Source organism: Dama dama, chromosome 5 (genome assembly GCF_033118175.1).
Source record: "Dama dama isolate Ldn47 chromosome 5, ASM3311817v1, whole genome shotgun sequence".
Taxonomy (NCBI): domain Eukaryota; kingdom Metazoa; phylum Chordata; class Mammalia; order Artiodactyla; family Cervidae; genus Dama; species Dama dama.
Genome location: NC_083685.1, coordinates 63,866,247 through 63,888,680, shown reverse-complemented (window position 1 = coordinate 63,888,680; position 22,434 = coordinate 63,866,247). Strand labels below are relative to the sequence as shown.

Here is a 22,434-nt window from a genome sequence, read left to right as displayed (position 1 = left end):
ATAAGTTTGAGCAAGCCCCGGGAGATGGTGAAGGACAGGGAAGCCTGGTGTGCTGTGGTCCATGGGGTCACAAAGAGACAGACATGACTGAGCGACTGAACAACAACAGTAAAAAAAAAAAAAAAAAAAAAAACCTCCCCAGCCACCCCACTGATTGTCCTCCTGTGAAGGCCCCCAGTCAGCAAGGCCTGGGTATTTGCACAGAACTCTTAGTCAGCATTTTGGTACCTTACTTTAAAATAGAAATTGACAGCCCCAAACCACCAGACATTTGCAGAAATTGTCCAGCGTAGCAGACAGAGCCCAAAATAAAAGGAAAACTGAAAGAAATCAGAGGCAACAGATAATGCGTAGGATAAAAATACTGTAAAAATTAAAAGCTTTCATAAATATCCTCAGAAAGGTAAGAGAAGGTAGCTGTATCTTTGAAACAGGAATATGATACCACTTATTAAAATAAACTTTAAAATTAGGATGGAAAAAAAAAGTCCAGAAGAGTCAGAATATAAAATCAAACCTTTCAGAAAGAATAACACACATACAATGAATTGGACAGTAGAGGGGAAAAAATAGGAAATTGAGAAAATCAATCCAGGATGTCCAACCTCTGATTAATAGGAGTTCCAAAAGAGAGGAAGTAGACCAGAGAAAATTGTTAAACAAATGACACGGATGAGTCTCTCAGAACTGCAGGACACGAGTCTCCAAATCAGAAGGGCCTGCCAGTGACCCAGTAGAAGGAATAAAAATAGCCCCGCAGGGCAGGCCCGCCAGCATGGAGGAAGGGAACACAACACCAGTGAAAACAGATAACCACGGGAAGCTGCTCTAACACAGGGAGCCCAGCCTGGCACCTGTGACCAGCTAGAGTGGCGGGGCGGGAGGGAGTGGTGGCTAGAGTGGGAGGGAGGCTCAGGAGGGAGGGGAGATGTGTATGTGTGTATATATGTGACGGATTTCAGTCGTTGTAAGGCAGAGACCAACACGACATTGTAAAGCAGTTACCCTCCAATTTTAAAAAATCTGACAATGACACAAAAAGAGAAGATACCAGAACTAAGAACGAAGGTCATGTGCAGAGGCCTGGGAATCAGTCCTATTGGACTTCTCAAAGCAGCGCCTATAGCTGGAATATGATAGAATAGTGCCTTTTAAAATCTTAGGGAAAAAATCATTCTAACCTGGAATTCTGTGTCCACCACTACAAATCAAGTGTAGCCATAGACTAATTATATTTTCAGACAGGCAGGTTCTCGACACATCATCTTTCCAACAAAAGGGAACCTGCTGGAAACATGGAGAGGTTCTGGGTTACTGGCTCTGCTACAGACCTAGAGAGCCTAGCAGGAGAGGAGGGGCTGGCTCTGGAACAGAGAGGTTGCCAGAATGAAAGGGAGTGGGGAGGGAACAGCAGGTATCTAATGCTATGTGGATAAGAGATTTTTACAAGGAAACTGGAGTCTTTCATTGATTTTATTGAAGTATAGTTGATTTACATTGTTGTGTTAATTTCTGCTGTACTGCGAAGTAACTCAATTATACATACACACACACACATTTTTTTTCATATTCTTTTCCATTATGGTTTATCATAAGATTTTGACTATAGCTCTCTGTGCTGTAAAGTCTGTGTGTGCGTGCGTGCTAAGTCACTTCTGTTGTGCCCGACTCTTTGCAACCCTGTGGACTGTTGCCCGCCAGGCTCCTCTGTCCATGGAATTCTTCAGGCAAGAACACTGGAGTGGGTTGCCATGCCCTCCTCCAGGGGATCTTCCCGACCCCAGGGATCGAACCTGAGTCTCTTATGTCTCTTGCATTGGCAGGTGGGTTCTTCATCACTAAGTGCCACCTGGGAAGCCCTTTCTCATCCATTCTATACGCAGTAGTTTGTATCTGCTGATCCCAAACTCCCAGCCTGTTTCTTCTCCACCTTGCCCCGCCCTGGCAACTACAAGTCTGTTCTCTATGTCTGTGAGTCTGAGAAACTGAAGTCTTAGAAAATAATAAGCAATAGGCAATAAAATTAAGCAAATGATAAAATGAAAAGCCTACAAACTCCAGGAAGAAGCAAAACGTTCAAGAAAGGAAATGTGGTTGGAGTGTACTGAGCAGCTCAGCAGACACAATTTACACGATAATGACAAACACCACCTACTCATTTAACAAAAACTGTGATGTGATTGGGATATTGGCAAGTCAAAGAACTAAATTGTTATCTACCATAATCCAAAGTCATGTCCTAAATTGATAAAGTAATAAAAAAGTAACAGAAGGATACGCTTTAGGAATATTTTGGAGCCACAGTTAGGAGCAGCCTTTCTCCTTTTCAGGCCCTAACTTGATTGATTGGTTTTTGTTTTTGTTTAATTGGCTGTTATTTCTTTTAGCTTTTTATTTTTTTAAATAAGGCAATGAGTGAAAGATTTAGAGCTCCCTAGAGACGGATTATGAAGCAAAAGGTTTTTCAACAAGGTTTTTGTATCAAGATAATATTAAGTAATAATCAGATATTACCTCTGCTGATTTCTCAGTCTTCTGATGGTGAAATTTTCTTTTTTTTCCCCCAAAGTTGAAACAGTGACCACACCCCACCCATTCCCTCACCTGTAAATCCCACCCTTACCCCCTGTTACGGGGAAAGGCTCGTTCACATCCTAGACCCTTCACGCCCAGGGTCAAGCACGTACAGGTGTCCCTGCTTCCCCATAGGTGGGATGGCCTGCTTCCTACCAACCTGACTTTTCCACGTGAACGTCATTCAGGTCATTGTGGGCTTGCACTTCAGTCCAGTTCAGTTCAGTCTCTCAGTCGTGTCCAACTCTTTGTAACCCCATGAATCGCAGCACGCTGGGCTCCCTGCCCATCATCAACTCCCGGAGTTCACTCAAACTCATGTCCATCGAGTTGGTGATGCCATCCAGCCATCTCATCCTCTGTCGTCCCCTTCTCTTCCTGCCCCCAATCCCTCCCAGGGGTGGCTTATTTTGTTCTTGAATGGATAAGTAATAAGCATGGGTAAATTCCATGGGACAGAATAAGATATAAAAGTGTTTCAAAACATCTCATCTTGTAACTTACATAAATTATCTCTTGGGAATCGCATGGGCCAAAGTTGTGGCTTCATGTTCCAGAAACAACCACCTTGGGTCATGGGGACAGTTGGTCAAGTCTGTCTTCTTTGCAGATGAAGGCAGGATTATCACATGGCAAATGGCCAAGAGCCATGCCGAGAAAGTGATGCCTTGTCCCAAGGTCCCCTGGCACAGCTTATTATTAAAAATAGGGAGATAAATACCAGACACGCCAGCTCAGAGATCTGAAGGTGGTTCAGGACTGGTGGGGGTGGGGGTGGGGGGCAGGCACTGCTAGTTTTCCTTATAAATTAGAAGGAAATTTATACATGTAATATTTTGTTAAACAACTGAAAGTTAGATTTAAAGCAGTGACATATGGGGGAGAGAAAGTCATTGATAGAATCAGGTTCCTGAGAAAGCAGGGGCTGTCCCTGGAGCCCAGGGAGAAGGCAGCTCTTGCTCTGGAACCTCAGGGAAGGGGAGCCCTCCACTCACAACTGAAGGCAACTCTCGGGGCTGGGTTGCGGAAGGTTAGGAGGCTTCCCTGGTGGCTTAGACAGTAAAGAATCTGCCTGCAATGCAGGAGACCCGGATTCGATCCCTGGGTGGGGAGGACGCCCTGGAGAAGGGAATGGCAACCCACTCCAGTATTCTTGCCTGGAAAATCCCATGGACAGAGGAGCCTGGTGGGCTACAGTCCACGAGATCACAAAGAGTCGGACACGACTGTGGGACTCTCTCAGCCCCCTTCTGATTTTTCCTTCTCTAGCTAACACTGCCTCTTGCATCTCACGCTCCTTGGCGGTGCTCTTTCCTGCCTCTGTTAGTGTGTTTGGATTTGGGGTTTGTGGGTGAGATGCTCTCTCAGCTTGTCTGTGCCTCCCATCATCCCTGTTTCTCCCTGGCTCTTGAACGACGGTAGAGAATCCCAAACTGACAGGTCTGTCCGCTCAGCACATGGGAGACTCGATTTCCTTGTCTTCAGGCATTCCCTCCTGCGAGAAGTCTGTTCCTCTCTGTGTTTCCTCTCTGATAGCTCTGGCCAGGATACGTCCAGGAATGGAAGTGTTTTTGTTTGTCCTGCTCGGTACTCTGTGTGATTTCTCTGCTTAAAGACTCAGCCCAGGACTGTGGCTGTGTCACTGGAGGGATTCACAGTGGCTCTGCCGGCCCCCTTTGGGCTTAAAGGATGGTTTCTTCATTCGCTCATGGGCCCCCAGCTGCCACACTGCCGGGGTGATGCTGCCCTTCAAGCCCCACATCCATGCCGGCACAGGGCCGGGGGCTCTCATTGCTCAAGACTGTCTCTTCACCCGAGGCCTGAGGTGGTTGCCTCTTCCACGTGAACTCCTCATTCAGTGGCACAAGATTTTCTGGCTGAACCAGGATTTTGTGGCTCCTTTCAGCTCCCTGCCCCAGTGGAATCCCAGCCTTGACTTCTTCGCCTTAAGTGCTTGAAATTGCCAGCATCCAGTGTCTCTGCAGCCTGGTTAACAAGGTTAGTGGTAGTAAGGTCCACTCACATTACCCAGTGCTTGCTTTATGTTTATGCAGTTGTTTTAACCTCTTCAGCCCTTTGAGGCAGTGCTGTCAATATCCCAGTTAGGTAGGAAGTGCAGAAGTCAGTCTGTTGTTCCATGTCCAGCTCTAACTGTTGCTTCTTGAATTGCATACAGGTTTCTCAAGAGGTAGGTCAGGTGGTCTGATACTCCCATCTCTTTAAGAATTTTCCAGTTTGTTGTGATCCACACAGTCAAAGGCTTTGGCATAGTCAATAAAGCAGAAGTAGATTTTTTTGGCACTCTCTTGCTTTTTCGATGATCCCACAGATGTTGGCAATTTGACCTCTGGTTCCTCTGCCTTTTCTAAAACCAGCTTAAACATCTGGAAGTTCATGGTTCACGTATTGTTGAAGCCTGGCTTGGAGAATTTTGAGCATTACTTTACTAGCGTGTGAGATGAGTGCGATTGTGCAGTAGTTTGAGCATTCGTTGGCATTGCCTTTCTTTGGGATTGGCATGAAAACTGACCTTTTCCAGTCCTGTGGCCACTGCTGAGTTTTCCAAATTTGCTGGCATATTGAATGCAGCACTTTCACAGCATCATCTTTGAGGATTTGAAATAGCTCAACTGGAATTCCATCGCCTCCACTAGCTTTGCTCGTAGTGATGCTTCCTCCTATCCAAATACTAACCAGGCCCGACCCTGCTTAGCTTCCGAGATCAGATAAGATCGGGCGCATTCAGGGTGGTATGGCCATAGACCGTAGTGATGCTTCCTAAGGCCCACTTGACTTCACATTCCAGGATGTCTGGCTCTAGGTGAGTGATCACACCATCATGATTATCTGGGTCGTGAAGATCTTTTTTGTATAGTTCTTCTGTGTATTCTTGCCACCTCTTCTTAATATCTTCTGCTTCTGTTAGGTCCATACCATTTCTCTCCTTTATTGATCCCATCTTTGCATGAAATGTTCCCTTGGTATCTCTAATTTTCTTGAAGAGATCTCTAGGCTTTCCCATTCTATTGTTCTCCTCTATTTTTTTGCATTGATCACTGAGGAAGGCTTTCTTATCTCTCCTTGCTATTCTTCGGAACTCTGCATTCAAATGAGTATATCTTTCCTTTCCTCCTTTGCCTTTCACTTCTTTTCTCAGCTATTTCTAAAGCCTCCTCAGACAACCATTTTGCCTTTTTGCATTTCTTTTTCTTGAGGATGGTCTTGATCCCTGTCTCCTGTACGTGTCACGAACCTCCATCCATAGTTCTTCAGGCAGTCTGTCTATCAGGTCTAATCCCTTGAATCTATTTGGAAAGGAGTATGTCAAAGCTGTATATTGTCACCCTGCTTATTAAACTTACATGCAGAGAATATCATGAGAAACGGTGGACTGGATGAAGCACAAGCTGGAATCAAGACTGCCAGGAGAAATATCAATAACCTCAGATATGCAGATGACACCACCCTTATGGCAGAAAGCGAAGAAGAACTAAAGAGCCTCTTGATGAAGGTGAAAGAGGAGGGTGAAAAAGTTGGCTGAAAACTCAACTTCAAAAAACTAACATTGTGGCATCTGGTCCCATCAAATCATGGCAAATAGATGGGGAAACAGTGAGAGATTATTTTGGGGGGCTCCAAAATCACTGCAGATGATGACTGCAGCTATGAAATTAAAAGATGCTTGCTCCTTGGAAGAAAAGTTATGACCAACCTAGGCAGCATATTAAAAAGCAGAGACATTACTTTGTCAACAAAGGTCCATCTTAATCAAAGCTACGGTTTTTCCAGTAGTCATGTATGGATGTGAGAGTTGGACTGTAAAGAAAGCTGAGCACCGAAGAATTGATGCTTTTGAACTGTGGTGTCGGAGAAGACTCTTGAGAGTCCCTTGGACTGCAAGGAGATCCAACCAGTCCATCCTAAAGGAGATCAGTCCTGGGTGTTCATTGGAAGGACTGATGCTGAAGCTGAAACTCCAATACTTTGGCCACCTGATGCAAAGAGCTGACTGATTGGAAAACACCCTGATGCTGGGAAATATTGAGGGCAGGAGGAGAAGGGGATGACAGAGGATGAGATGGTTGGATGACGTCACCAACTCAATGGACATGAGTTGGAGTAAATTCCTGGAGTTGGTGATGGACAGGGAGGCCTGGCATGCTGCAGTCCACGGGGTCACAAAGAGTCGGATACAACTGAGTGACTGAACTGACTGACTGGAGAAGTCAGATTGGAACACCGTAATCTGGCTTCCAAGTTCATAACCGTTTGCGCTTCTGCCTTGGGCAGCTACCCCTGAGTAATGGGGGCCCCCGGGGATTTCCGTCCTTGCTTTTGAGCTTGGCTGTGTGTATTTACACAGTTCTCTGTGTACGTGTCTGTGTGTACAGACATACTTCTTCTCTTCCCCGTCTCCACTCCCCGCCCCACCCAGCGTGTCTGTCCCGCTGGCTTTGCCTAACTTAGGCTGCTCTCTTTACCGTAGTTACAGCCTCCCCCCTCCCCGCCTGCCATCCTGATTAGTGACCCTTCTTCAGAATGTTTCTTAGGACTCCAGGCATTTTTATCTTCTCATTTTACCTTTAGTTTTAGAATTATGTGGAATCCCATCATAAATCTTCAGACTGGAAAGGTCACTCGGCCTATTTTCCTGCTGGTAGGCAGGATTACAGCTAAGCTAAGAACAGCATTCTTTGTTTTTATTAGCTAGCATTCAGCTTCATTCATTACCTTGACCTAGTAAAACCCCTTACTGTGGTACAGAATTTTCCTTAATTTATTAAATCACTTATTTGTGTGTAGAATTATAGACAGAATCTTAGGTTATTTCTTCGAGTCAGTTATTTCCTATTTATCGGTGTCATTCCAACTTGTAATATTTTGTATGTGAGATTTGAAATGGGAAGAAAAACAGAAAAAGAAGTATATTTGTTTGATCAAATGTGTAGAGATTTACAGCTCTGTTTCTTTCATAATTTGCTAATGTTTCCAGTAATGGTGAGATTTCAGCAAAGCATCAAGTGTGCTTGAAATATATGCCTGTGCAGACCACAAGCGCACACACACATACACGTGCGCGCACGCTCCCATGCTCACTTTGTCATTTGAAGTGCTTGCCCCGCCCTGGTGTCGATCCCCAAGCAGGAGAAGGCAAAGCAAAGAATGTTGTTGCTTTGCTAGTGCCAGCTGCTGGGTGACTGGTCTGTGTGTGGCCAGGAGGTACCTGCTTATCAGGCTGAGCCGCATTCCATTGATGAGAGGCCAGGACATCTGACACATCGATAAATAGTGCTGGTCAGTTTCATTAAAAAAAAAAAATTCTAACTCGTAACTCTGATCTTGGTTTACTTGTTTGAAAGTGCTTAGGTATACATAACATGGAACCTCCTAGTAACTCTTAACTGTCTCTTGCTTCTAGAACTGGGGAAAGGGCTATGGAAGCCTGCAAGAACAGGCTCTGCTTTTCCCAGGATCAGGATTTTGCTGTCTGAAAAAAACACTGGGGGTTTTCCATGTCACAAAGATGCTTGAGATTAGCCCTGGCAGCTATGGCGTGAAAACTGGAACTGAGATATTGTTTACCCCATTTTATAAAACTTTCTTTTATTCACAAAAATGTTACTGTTAGCACGCAGAAGGGGAATGAAGAAGGAAGACGATCTGATATGATGCCTGCCTTCTGGGGACTAACAGACAATGCAGTTGTCACGCCTTATGCTGGCGATTCTGTCTTGAACGTGTATGCAGATCACTCTGAGAGGGATCCTGCCCCTTTAAGAGATGATAATATGAATTCCTTTGTGAAGTCTTTGAGATTATTTTTTTAAATTTCTTATGGCAGATGTATTATCTGGGTAAATCTGCAATATCCTAGCTCTCTGAACATAGCAGATATTGGTAATAACTTTTGTTTTAAAGGACCTAATAGATTTAGAAATACTTAACTAGTTCTAGTGAGCATTAGGCTTAAGCACTTTTCTGACTCTTAATTCAAAATGTAATTATAAACATTTTTTAATTCAAAGCTTCTAAATGGAATAGAAATTCAAGAAAACAGCATTCGGAAGAAAGTGTTTAAATGCATACATTTATAATCAGATCTATATTTGCCTCTCTGTCCATTCACACTTAAGTGATGGTTGGTTATTTGACTAAGAAGACCAGATGTGACAGTTTTCTATTAAAATGTTTTTCCATTTCAATGATTTGCTTTAATGTAATCTGTAGAATTGATAATTGCATTGTGTTCTCAGACCTAGTCTTGCCACTCTGAGCCACTGTTACACTTTTCCCTCTTTCCTCTGTGCAGGGGAGTGTTCCGGGGTGCAGTGTTTTGCCCCGTGACCTCTTTGGCCCTCTGCAAAAGAGGTGTGTCTGTGAGCTCATGCTTGCAGGTGTGGAGAGGCTCCCTTTCAGCTCCTGAACCCTCTGATGGTCCTGCCTTGCCCTCTGTCTCATTAACTGGATGTCCCCCGTGGACTCGGATGACCCATGACAAGGATGGACTTTCACGTCCAGTGGGCAGCATGGCCTGTCCTCCCACAGGGAAGCGTCTAACTCCTTTCCTGTTTTGATATTTTGCCAGCATTTGGTGTTTTCGTTTTTGTTTTTAATTTTATTTATTTATTATTACTTTTGTTTTTGGCTGCATCAGATCTTGGTTGCAGCAGGCAGGGTCTCTGTTGCATCATGCAGGACCTTTTCTTGTGGCACACAGGCTCAGTAGTTGCGACACGTGGGCCTAGTTGCTCTGTGGCATGTGGAATTTTAGTTCCCTGCCCGGGGATTGAATCGTATCCTCTGCATTGCAAGGTGGATTCTCAACCCTCGCAGAAGATCCCCCTCGGTGGGTTCTTGAAAGCTTCCCTCTTCACAGCCTTTCTCCCTTCCCTCACCCCTGCCCTTCTCGCACGCAGAGTTCCCCACGGGAAATCTAACTGTGAACACTAGTGCTTCTGTGTTCTGACAGTATATATTTCACAGCTGACTGAACATCCTTTATGGATGTTGTTTATGAGGATTTCTATGTTTGATTTAAGGTTCTAAAAAGCAGTTCATGGATCTTTTTCAGGCCACCTGACTGTACCTTGCACAGAACATGTGTATAATAAATATTTCTCTGTATAATTGCAGATACTTAGGAATACATGCATGAGTCCATAGGAAAGAATTTTCCAGATATCTAAAACCCTTTTGATATGTTTTAACTTCTTTATGGAAATCTTTCTAAAATGCATTTTCTACTTTTCTGCTTTTAAATAGAGTGTACTGAACATAAGCTAGCCTTTTCTTAATTGCTCAAGGTTATCAGCAATATATTGTTGTAATATAATGGTGCCTTCAAGGTCTACTGAGGTGTATAAAATTATCTGATCCTACAGGAAACAGCTAAAGATAGCCATTCTTTTTAGGCTTCATATTACAGTCTTTTTCCTTGTTATTGCAGTCATCTACCTCTCACCTCCTTTGTTAAGCTGCTGTCAATATATTTGATTCTAGGAACCCCTTCTTGCCCATGTTTCACTTCTCAGTTATTCTGATCTGCTCCAGCCCAGAAAGCTAGATGATTGCATTTCTTAATGTAAATAAGAATAGGCTCTGAGTAGAGACCTGTCCTACAAAATAAGCTGCATGAATAATATGAAACTAGTTAGCTTCTCAGTGTTCTAAGCAGTATGAGAATTAGAATAGGAAAAGATCCCAGAAATATTCCATTCAGTCCTTTTAACTTAGATGAGAGAACTGCCCAGCAGTTATTTGGTTACTTCTTGTGTCAGTCAGGTTTGAACTCATGTTTCTGGCCTGTTTAATGTTCAGCCTTCAATCTCTGTTCTACCATAATTTCTGGAATTCTGATTTATGTAGGTGCTATTATTTTGTAGGCATGTGTATATTTCAGAATACACATACCATTAAGAGGTGTGTGTATGATAATGTTAATAGATATCTGTCCACATGCTCTACACACACAGGCGTTGACTGCTCAGCAATGGCGCTGATTGTGAAACTGAAAGTCGCTCAGTCGTGTCTGACTCTGCGACCGCATGGACTGTACAGTCCACAGAACTCTCCAGGCCAGAATACTGCAGTGGGGAGCCTTTCCCTCCTCCAGGGGGTCTTCCCAACCCAGGGATTGAACCCATGTCTCCCCCATTGCATGCAGATTCTTTACCAGCTGAGCCACAAAGGAAGCCCAGGAATACTGGAGTGGGTGGCCTATCCCTTCTCCAGGGGATCTTCCTGACCCAGGAATCGAACCGAGGTCTCCTGCATTGCAGGCGGATTCTTCACCGGCTGAGCTACCAGGGAAGCTGATTGTATGTGCTGTTTATTACAGTGTCCACTAGGTGAGAGATCTAAATCTGCGGAGAGAGAGAAGAGGAAAAGAGTGCTGCTTCAGAAGAAGAATTGGGTGAAAGGAGATCTAACCTGACAAGCTACCAATTCAGTGCCCTAGGCACTGGATTTTTCTCGACCTCCCACTAAGAGAGCAGCTCTGACTGGGCAGCTCCCAGCTCTGACTGGGCAGCTCCCAGCTGTACTTCTCACTAGGCAGGTAGTGGCCATAATGAAATATTCTTTTAGGATCTTTTATCTGTGCTTCATTCTAGGAAATTTTCTCTACATTTTCTTCCAGTTCACTAATTATTTCTGTTATGTATGCTCTGTTCTTGAATATATCCATTGAGTTTTTTTTTTAATTTCAATGAGAGTATCTTTCATTTATAGAAATTCTATTCTCTTAAATCTCTCATATCTTTTTGAAAATACCTTGTTCTTTTATCATGTATTCAGTTCTTTATTTCTTAGTAATTTTAAATCTACTTATTTAAAGTAGATTTACTTTTCTGTGTTCAGAAATTCTATTAAATGAGGTTCTTGGGATTTCTTGTTCTGCTTTTTACGTCTCCTGATTCTGGCTAATGGTAGATGATGTTCTTGTGTACTTTTTAATTTTGGATTACGGAGTCAGGTTTGACAGGACTTTATTAGAGGGAATCTTCTGGCTGGGTTGAGAGCAACTCTCCAAAGAACTTGTACTTTGGCTTCTGCCAGATACCCCAGGTCTAAGCCTTTTTTTCATGTTTATCTCTTAGCTTGGGGTTCCTAGACCACACAGTTAATAAATTTGAACGCCAGGTTTGCCTGAGAGCAGGTTGTGGCAATCAATTCTTAGAGCAGACTTTTATGCTTCATTTTAACCTAAGTCTGGGCTGAGACTTTACTAAGACGGAAACATTTCAGGAGGGAAAAGTGGGCGTGACCGTGTAGCTGGGACCACAGCCCAGGGTATGAAGGTGGGCGATTCAAGACTTCGAATGGGGCAGGAAAGACATCTTTCCGTCTCTCTCTCTTTCCTCCTGCCTCCAAGCTGTCCCTCCCTTCTCATCGCAGAGGCAGAGACGTGTATACCTTCCTGTCATCTTCTCTGCCCTGCTATCACAGACACAGATCAAGTAATTGAGCTGTTTCCAAATTCCCCCTAGTTGTGCAAGGATGTACCCTCTCACCCATTTCCTTTAAAAGTTCCCACTTTGCAAAAGCAGTTCATTCTTAATGAATTGTTTTTTGTGTGTGGAAGTGATGATGCATCTCATTCCTCTCAAGGAACAACAAAAAAGCAAGACAGTACAATTAAGAGGAACAGCAGGGTACATCTGTCTTTTTGAATAATGGTTTCCTCAGGGTATGTGCCCAGTAGGGGGATTGCTGGGTCATGTGGTAGTTTTATTCCTAGTTTTTAAAGGCATCTTCACGCTCTTCTCCATAGTGGCTGTATCAGTTTACACTCCCACCACAGCACTGTTTATAGTAGTCAGGACGTGGAAGCAACCCAGATGTCCACCAGCAGATAAATGGATAGGGAAGTCGTGGTACACACACAATGGGGTGTTACTCAGCCACAAAAAGGAGCGGGTTTGAGTCCATTGAGCTGGTGTGGGTGGGCATAGAGCCTGTTACAGGAAGTGAGTCAGGAAGAGAAAAAGATAATGCATGTGTGCGTGTGTGTATGAAATCTAGACAGTGGTGCTGATGCGCCCGTGTGCAGGGCAGGAATGGAGACGCAGGTGTGGAGCACGGACTTGTGGACACACCGGGGGAAGGAGAGAGTGGAACGAAGGAGAGAGGTTTGACGTGTACGCCCTTCCGTGTGTTACACAGCCAGCTGGGGGAAGCAGCGCGTAGCACGGGGGGCTCAGCCTGGTGCCGCGGCAGCCTCGAGGGTGGGTTAGAGAGGAGGCTCAGGAGGGAGGGGTGTTTATATATCCTCCTGCTGATGTTCGGCAGAAACCAGCTCAGCATGTAAAGGCGGCCCACGAGGAAGCTGAGGGTTTGTTTTCCTCTCCGCCCCCGTCTCTGGGAGCCCACGGGACTTGGTCTGGCCTTCTTCCCAAGTGACTGCTTCTGATAGAGCCTCATGTTCCTTTCTGGGAGGGGACCATCTCCAGGCAGCATCTCGTCTCCCCAGAGATTCATCCTGGAGCAAGAAACCTTCAGTGTTGAGCTTCAGAAGGGCTTCTCGCCTATTTCCCGGTTTCCACATCCCGTCTTGCAGGTTATTTTCCCTTCAAAATATGCCCTTGGATGAGCCATTGGGTACAACAGCAGCTAGCCCTTGTTAGAGGAGCTTGCTCTGTTTATAACTCTTAACTGTTTAAAATGAATTTGGTGCACTACTCCACCCACAAGTCTGTAACACGAGAAAACAAGGTGAGAATGTGTGAAAAATAAACCATGAACACATTACCGAAGGTGCCCAGGAGTATGCACGCTCAGAGGTCTTTTCTTGAAATAAATATACAGTAGTTTAGAAAAATTACCTAACTCTGTCTGTGACAGTTTTTGTCCCTGCCATTCAGGCGGTTCATATAGGCTTTGTTCTGGTGATTTATTCTAGAAGCCGGTAATAAAAATGCAGCCTGAAATCATGCAACTGGGTACCATTCATTTTTCTTCCCCGGACAGGTCCAGAGCTTTAAAAAATTGCAGCAGACCTATAAAAGCTCTGCCCTCCCAGGGAACACATCCCCAGCCACGGCAGCCAGCTGCCTCTGGATCCTTCTGCTTCTTGGAGTCAGTGGTGATGCTTTTGGGAGAGGGGGGCGTTTCTGGGTTGGCTTCATGAGTACTAGAAAAGTGTTTCCAGGAAGATGTTGTGTGGTTTTAGGGTGTTAGTAAAAATAATACTGTCTTCCCATCTTGAGTCAGAACCAGTTGAGAAATCAGCATAGTGTTCAGACAAATGGAGATGAACCTACTAGCGTCATTACCAATAATAGCTTGATTGAAGAATGTAACATGATACATCCAAATGGCTTCTAGTACTTTTTTCATCCCCCAAACCATAGCCCTTTCGCTCACAGAAAGCTTATCACATGGCCAGAGCAGACCAAAATAGACCATCTTGGTGGGCATGCGGATCAGAAAGAGCTCACGCAGGCTGTGTTCTGGCGATTTACACGAGAGCCTGTAATAGAAATGCTGGGCCACAAGGAGCCGGCCATGTATGCTCAGTTCCTTTTCCCAGAGTGGCTCATTACAAAAGTCACTCCTCTTTTGAGGACAAAGGAGTATGGATTAGAGAGCAGAATCCACCAGGAAACACGGGGGCAGGAGACGGAGGATGCTCAGTTCTGCCCTCCAAAGCCCGAGCCAGTTTCTGGGAGGAGACGTGAGATACTCTTTTTTGTGGGGTGGTTTCCTTTGGAATTCCTTCTCCACACTACAGGAATATACACCTGTTGTTTGAATAAATTGTAATCACTTTTCAATGTATCTTCAGCTTCGTGTTTAGTTTGGGAGGAGGAGTTGGTGACTCTCTGCACTGCAGCATCCTGGGGAATTTTTTTGCTTTGCTCTTTGGAAGACCTTGACCAAGTTAGGAAGTCGTCTGCCATTGGCATCCCAGTATGCCAAGTGTAGGCTTGACGATGCTGGCGTTGTCAGTGTGGTCAGGCGGGGCTCCTCTGAAGAGGGTCTCTTACTCATGGCAGAGGGTTCTTGCTAGTGAGCCTTCCTGTTTCCCAACCTTCTGCTGCTCGCTGAGTCCTTATAATAAGGCCTGGAGCTGGGGCAGGGAGAAAAAGTAGGAATCAGGAAAATGTTAGTGTTCCCAGGAGGCTTAGAAGTACTCTCTTCCAAATATTGATGCGTGGATCTGTTTTCACAAGTAGAGAAACAGGGAGCATGATCAATCAAGAGTCTTTGTCATACTGCAGTTTTCTTAGGCAGTGCAGACAGACAGTAATACGTGATCGTCAATTGTGTCTCGAATTTTCAGTGGTGTTTGCCGACTCATAGGCCACCCCAGTGAGCGAGGTCAGAGGCTCCAACCCCAATTGATAACAGTAGAAATTGAGGGCCTTTTGGACTTACCCAAGGATACCAGGAGGTCAGGAGCCCAGTTAAAAATAGAAGCGAGAATTGCCTGGCTCCCATTCTTAGCATAAAGCACCAGACTGCATTCCCTTCTGCAGAATTTGCTAATTGTTCATTTCCGACGAAACACAACAGGGAATTTTTCCTTTATAGCTGGTTGTAAACATTTAAGATGCCTGTCATCACTCATAACCTGTTTTAACTTATCACGGCTAGCTAGCCCTCTTATTTACGTATTTTCTTGCTCTCTTCCATTTTTACTTCTATGCAGAGAAGCTACTGTATATGAAAGCACCTCATAACTTGCAAGTGGCATGTAAATGTTACTTGATATTATTATGATACTCATATTCTTAACTTTGCAGCATTAGAATATTAATACAGACAGTACTTCCATTTTATAGTGGCCAGTAGGGTTCGGCACTTAAAATGGCACAGCGCACGTGAATGGCAATACAAAGTTTTCCATCATAGATTTTTTTTTCGGAGAAGCACAAATTGAGAAGTTACATGTGTGTTTACATAGTGAGACAACAGGATAGAAACATTAACAGAAAATTGGATACCTGTTCAAGTTTGGGGGAAGCTAAAAGTATTTTCAACTAGAAAAGATACAGTTAGGGAAAATTATCTTCCTATCAAGTAGAAGAGCACACATATCTTTCCTTCATATTCCTGTTTATATAAAAGTCGTCTATATGCAGGACTTATATACTTACATACAGATGGAACAGAACTCCCTTTTAACAGATTTTTCACCTGTAAAATGAAATACTTAACAGTCCTATGAGTGTTAACACCATGCTTCATTATCTATACAAGGAGCTTCGTGTCACCTAGTATCATATCACTGAACTATGGCATGGCAAAGTTTAGACAGATTACAGAATATTTTCTTTTCTACGACTGATTTTCAGCAGCTTTGAATGGGGGCTTCTGACATATGTGTGTGGTTCATCGGTTAGCATCAGTGTAAACAGCTCCTGCCTCCTCTAGGCTGTCTTCCCCACTTAAGGCTTGTAACATTTCCCCACCCTCTTAGGTAGGAGAATTGTCTACTCTTTTCTTCATCCCCCAGACCTTTTATTTTGAAATAATTCAAACATACAGAAGAATACACTGAACATCCCTCCGACATCTAGGTTTTTTCCTTTTGAATTAGACATTGGAGGGTGAGTTGCAGACATCATGACCCTTCATTCACAAATATTTCCGTGTCTTTCTCCCAGGAGCAAAAACATTCTGTTATTGATGGCTGTATAATTGTCACACTCAGGAAAGCCAGCCTGGTTACAACCCGGTTATCCAGGACACAGTTCACAGTCAACTTAGTATCATCCTTTATTTACTCCTCCCCGGCTCATGATCCAGTCAGAGATTCCTGCATTTAGTTGGCGTGACTCTGTAGTCTCATTTTTTTGTTTCTTTTTCCTTTCCTTTCCTTTTCTCTCTCTCTCCACTCTCTCATTCCCTTTTTTCCCCTTTCACAACCTTGACATACTTTTAGATCCTGGCTAGTTCTTTTATTATCTGCCCTTACAGCAAACATAGCTAATGGAGTAGGGGGTTTGCCGGTAAAGGTTTGGCTTTTTTTTTCCTTTTTGCCTCCATGATTTCATAGTTTGCCAGGAAGCCTATAACAAGATGCTGTATACTTCTAGGATGCATAAAATTCAGGATTTTTTTTTTCCCTAAAAATCTTTGTCCTGATAGATTCTTCCAAAGGCTTACTCCTCAGGGCATTCCTGGGACTAATATATAGAGCTACAGGAGGTGCTAGTGGTGAAGAATCCACCTGCCAAGGCAGATGTGAGACACGGGTTCAGTCCTGGGGCGGGAAGATCCCCTGGAGGAGGGCATGGCAACCCACTCCAGTGTTACTGCCTGGAGAATTCCATAGACAGAGGAGCCTGGCAGGCTAACGCCTGTAAATTTGCACAGTTGGACACGGCTGAGGTGACTTAGCATGCATGCACTGTAAATAGAATGACGTGCCTAGGAATTGCTTTTGATATTCACAGGCCTTGTTCCACCAAATTCCCTGTCCATACCAATAATGAATGCCTAGCTAGCATTTCCTAGAGTTTTGTTGGTTCAGGCCAGTTGCTTTGTTTCTCAGCAAGTCAGAGCTTTCAAGTAAAAACTAATCTTTTACATAAAGAAATAAGTAGATCTCTTTTGGGGTCATAGGAGCTGTTCACTCATGAAATTAATGTTTCTTATCACTATCACTGATTACTTTTAAGGTTTCAGTAATATGAAAAAGTTTGTCATTCCATGTAATCTCTCTTGTCTTGGGAGTAAATTTTAGAATAGGTTAGAAAAGACGGAGTTTCAGTATGGGGACAGGGATCTAAAATGAATGGATTTATACACTTTAGCCTTTTAACATTAATATCTGTTGTTGCTGTTTAGTCACCGAGTCTTGTCTGACTGTTTGCAATCCCATGTACTACAGCACACCAGGCTTTCCTGACCTTCACTATCTCCTGGAGTTTGCTCAAACTCATATCCATTGAATCAGTGATGCCATGCAGCCATCTCATCCTCTGTTGTCCCCTTCTCCTGCCCTCAATCTTTGCCAGCATCAGGGTCTTTTCCAATGAATTGGTTCTTTGTATCAGGTAGCCAAAGTATTGGGAGCTTTCAGTTCAGTTCAGTCGCTCAGTTGGGTCCGACTCTTTGCGACCGCATGAATCGCAGCACGCCAGGCCTCCCTGTCCATCACAAACTCCTGGAGTTTACTCAAACTCATGCCCATCGAGTAGGTGATGCCAGCCATCTCATTCTCTGTCGTCCCCTTCTCCTCCTGCCCCCAATCCCTCCAAGCATCAGGGTCTTTTCCAATGAGTCAACTCCTCGCATGAGGTGGCCAAAATATTGGAGTTTCAGCTTCAGCATCAGTCCTTCCAACGAACACCCAGGATTTATCTCCTTCAGGATGGACTGGTTGCATCTCCTTGTAGTCCAAGGAACTCTCATGAGTCTTCTCCAACACCACAGTTGAAAAGCATCAATTTTTCAGCGCTTAGCTTTCTTCATAGTCCAACTCTCACATCCATACATGACCACTAGAAAAACCATAGCCTTGACCAGATGGACCTTTGTTGGCAAAGTAATGTCTCTACTTTTGAATACGCTATCTAGGTTGGTCATAACTTTCCTTCCAAGGAGTAAGCGTCTTTTAATTTCATGGCTGCAGTCACCATTTGCAGTGATTTTGGAGCCCCAAAAAATAAAGCCTGACACTGTTTCCACTGTCTTCCCATCCATTTCCCATGAGGTAATGGGACCAGATGCCATGATCTTAGTTTTCTGAATGGAACTGGTGATAGAAGCAAGGTCCAATGCTATAAAGAGCAATATTGCATAGGAACCTGGAATGTTAGGTCCATGAATCAAGGCAAATTGGAAGTGGTCAAAGAGGAAATGGCAAGAGTAAATGTTGAAATTCTAGGAATCAGCGAACTAAAATGGACTGGAATGGGTCAATTTAACTCAGATGACCATTGGAGCTTTAGCAATATTAATATACTTTTCTTAAAAGCTATAAACAAGAGAAAGATAATATTCAGAGTTAACGTTAGGGGAACATCTTTCTCCAGTAAAGATCCTTGCCAGATCCCGAAGTTTTATTCAAGGACAGTTGTTTTTTCCCCTCTAAACTCCTTTTGTTTAAAGCAGAGTTGGTTTACAATGCTGTGTTCATGTCTGCCGGGCAGCAGTGTGACTCAGTCATACATGTACATGCACACACACATGGTTACATATATAGTTCTGTTTTCAGAGTCTTTTCCACTATGGTTTATCACAGGGTACTGGTGCAGTTCCCTGTGCCATACAGCAGGGCCTTGTTGTTTATACCTTTATACACAGGAGTCTGCATCTGCTGATCCCAGACTCCCAGTCCTTTCTTCGGCAACCGCAGGTCTGTTCTCCGTGTTCCTGTTTTGTAGCTAAGTTCACTGTCATATTTTAGATTCCACTTGAGAGTGAGATCATGTGGGATGTGTCCTCTTTCTGACTTACAGGATAAATCTCTAGATCCATGCATGTTGCTGAAGGACAGTGATTTTTTAAAAACGTGACTGCCGTGTCTGCTTCATGCCTGCATGCATCTCTTCTCCACAGACTGTCCTTAAATTTCAGAAGTAGCTGCTGCCTTAGAACACAGGAAGTCACAGATATGCGGTGGGCAGCAATGAGGCGGCAGTAAAAATGGACTCAGTTATCTGGTGTGTAACTCTTCAGCTTGTCAGAAGGTAGTTTCTTTCACTTAAGAGTGGGAGCTTTTGCCAGCCACAGGCAAGCATACGATTTATCCAAGGAAATTTTGCCTCACAATGAAACAGAGAAAATGAAGTCATATAAGCTTCCTGAGACGTTAAGAAATATGGTCTCTATTCCTCTGCAGATAACACACTAATTATCACAAAAGGTGTTGGTTATCATTTAAGGGGGAAATATTACCTTGACATAATACATAATTTCAGCATCTGTTGTACCTTACTTTGGATTGTAAATCTAGACTAATGGGTCTGTGGAACTGTTTAGACCTTTCCTTATTAGATTCCATTGTCTCTTAGAAAAGCTTGAATATGAAAGATTTAGTTGATTTGGGCATTTTGCATTTAATAACGCTTCCATTCTGAAAGTAGGATTTACTAAAATGTCTCCCATATGTCGAGTAATTTTATTTAATTCCCCAAGCAGTCCTGCAAAATACTGCTTTTTCCCCTCACAGATGAGGAAGCTGAAGCCGAGAGAGGTTAGATGATTGGTGCAGGGTGACACAGCTGCTGAGTAGATCTCGGCTGAGTAGCGAAGATTTCGGCGAAGGTCTTTCTCACTCAGTTTTGCCCCGCCTGTCAATCAGTAAATGCCTTCTCAAGAGGAGGTTAGTTGCCAAACTGGTAACTGTTGTGAGCGCTGCGGGAGCCAGGGATGGAGCCCGCTTAACTCGCAGGCCCAGCCTTGTTTTTCCCTGGCTGCCGGGCCTTCTCAAACCTTCCTCTCTAACCACGTCTTCAAGTCTTCACCCCAGAGTGAGGCCCGAGGACCCCAGGCTGTGTCCCATGAGAGGTCTTTTTACCCCAGGCTGGAGGCAGCCCTGGAGTTTTGCTTTTTCCTGCCAGCGCAGAGGTGAGTGTCAGAGGCCGGGCTGGTCGAGGCTGCCCTCCCTCCCCAGCCCACTCACTGGTGGTAAGAGTGGGCGCCAGCCCGAGGCCACCTGACCGTGTCAGGGGGCGGAAGCTGGCGGAGAATGGGGCCCCAGGTGAGGAGAGTGGGCCCTCTGGCACTCTGGACCCAGGAGGTATCCTTGCCCTGGGAACTGCTTCAGGAGGGCAAGAGAATAGAGAGGTGCCTTGGAGCTGAGGGGCCGACCTGTCAGACCACACCCCTCCTCTTTGAACAAGAATTGTTTCCTGTAAAGGATGTTTGATTTTTTTCCCCCTTTTGTGAAAGAGGGATTTAAATAAAAGAGAAATTATAGCATTCTCTCTCCTTTTCCTGAGACAACACCCATTAGGTGTAAAGAACATATACATTTATGTGAGTATATTTAGATAAGTATTTAATATCTGCATAAAGCTAGTAACTTTTCCTTTTATTTTTGGCCATCCTGTGTGGCTTGTGGGGTTTTCGTTTCCCAACCAGACGCTGAGCCCAGGCCCTTGGCACTGAGAGCGATGAGTCCTGACCACTAGACTACAAAGGACTTCCCAAAGCTGGTGTCTTTTGGTGGGAAAAGTCCACTTTTAAAAAAAATGCCTGAGCAGTTTCAGCACGCTTAGTCGTCAGACGTTGAAGTGTTTGTGTTTGTTTTGGGTGATGACAGAAGAGCTCAGTGGTGCGAAGGAATGTGGGGGTGAGGCAGTGGGGAGCAGCTTTCTCCACCATAATGAAAATTTATCTGTGTGGGAACTTTCGCTGTGAATGTGAATCAGAGAGAGTTCGTGCTTTGAGACAAATTTATGGTTAGCAGTAAAATAAAGACCTGTTTTAGTGCCTTATTTTTACTTAATAAATCTTAATTACTTTCTCTCTATAAATTAAAGCATTTACTGTGCTATATCTTAATCATCCATCAGGTTTGTCACATGTAACATTAATTTCATAGAATAATTGCCACTTGGGCTTTTCGTAAAACATCACCTCAGAGTCTTTGAATGCGACAGAGGAGTCGCCAGCTGAATTTTCAGTGAGTGACGCTGCTTTTGTCACGTTGCCTCAATTTTTTTGTGTGTGTGTGTTGATTGATTTCAACTTCCTCCTTTATTTATTTATTTATTTTTTCATTTATTTTTATTAGTTGGAGGCTAATTACTTTACAATATTTTTAAGGAGGTCCTGGTAGCCACTGAACTGACTGCATATCACAGCACCGTGGGTTGACCAGTTGAGGGTTGAGGAGGAAGGAGAGGAAAATGGCGTGAACCGCAGGCTCTTTTGAAGACTGTGTAGTTTTACTCCTTTGACGTGTATCACAGGTATTTCCTGGCACAGGTCCCCAAGACTGACTTCAGTGAGTAGATTTATTTGTGATTAGTGGAATTTCACATAAGTGTGCTAAAATCCTAGGGAATATTTCCATCGACTTAAGTAAGTTATGCAGTCTTTTTTGTTCCATTAATCTGCTTAGCAAGTCCTTTCCTAATGGTTAATGTCATCTTAGAGTTCTGTCCAACCCACGTTGAGTTATCACAGATGCTCCTTATACATTAGTAACATTTCATAATTTTTGGCTCCCAGTATGTGAGAAAGGAGTCAACACGATTTTCATTGTTTTTTGTTGTTGATTGGGCAGACTTGAGAGTGACATCATTTGGTCAATTAGATATTTATCAAGAGAAAAAGACACAGAAGTGAATATAGACATGGACGTGGTTCGCTGTGTGGTCATGGCCCGCGTTCCTGAACACCTCAGTTCACCATTCCCCTGCTCTTTGGGGCGTCATGGGGTTGGGGGCACACTGCTCCCGCAGGCTGTTCTTCCTGTGTGCCCTCACGCCACCCCTGCTAGCTGGCTTTTGACTGGTTAGGCGGGAGGCTTTGATGAAAACCTGGAGCTGGGAGGAGAGCAGCAACAGAGAGCTTCTCCTTCCCTTTTTCCTCTGGCAGCATCTCTTGTGGTGGAGGGGTCATGTCTGTGGCTCCTGCCATTGGGGGATGGGTCCACTGGGTTTTCAGCATCCTTTGGTGCCCTCCTTCTGGTGCCAGTAAGACTGCTCCCTGCCACCCCGCCCCTCCATCCCTGGGGCATGAGTGTCTTCTTGCCGCTGAGAATCTTCTAAGTTGCCTCTTTGACATCCTAGCTCGTCTGTCATCTGTGTAATAAAGTCTCTGCATTACATCTTGTCTGTTTTACATACTGAGTGGTTACTTTTTTCCTAACACATATTTTATAAAACAGTTTTGCTTATGGAGTTTGGGATGTTGATAAAAGGAATGCTAAATTATTCACTACCTTAGTTAATG

At 44.1% G+C, this 22,434-nt stretch overlaps 1 protein-coding gene across 6 annotated transcripts in view; it reads left to right on the top strand.

Moving 5' to 3' along the window:
• Positions 1-22,434, top strand: part of GATB (glutamyl-tRNA amidotransferase subunit B) — a 91,794-nt gene that overhangs the window by 7,491 nt on the left and 61,869 nt on the right. The window contains exon 1 of one of the 6 annotated variants that reach the window (XM_061142502.1): positions 12,617-12,713. The exons of the other annotated variants lie outside the window; for them this stretch is intronic. The gene's annotated coding sequence lies outside the window, so the exon portion shown is untranslated. Of the gene's footprint in view, positions 1-12,616; positions 12,714-22,434 lie in introns of those variants that run through there. 6 annotated transcript variants of the gene reach the window in all.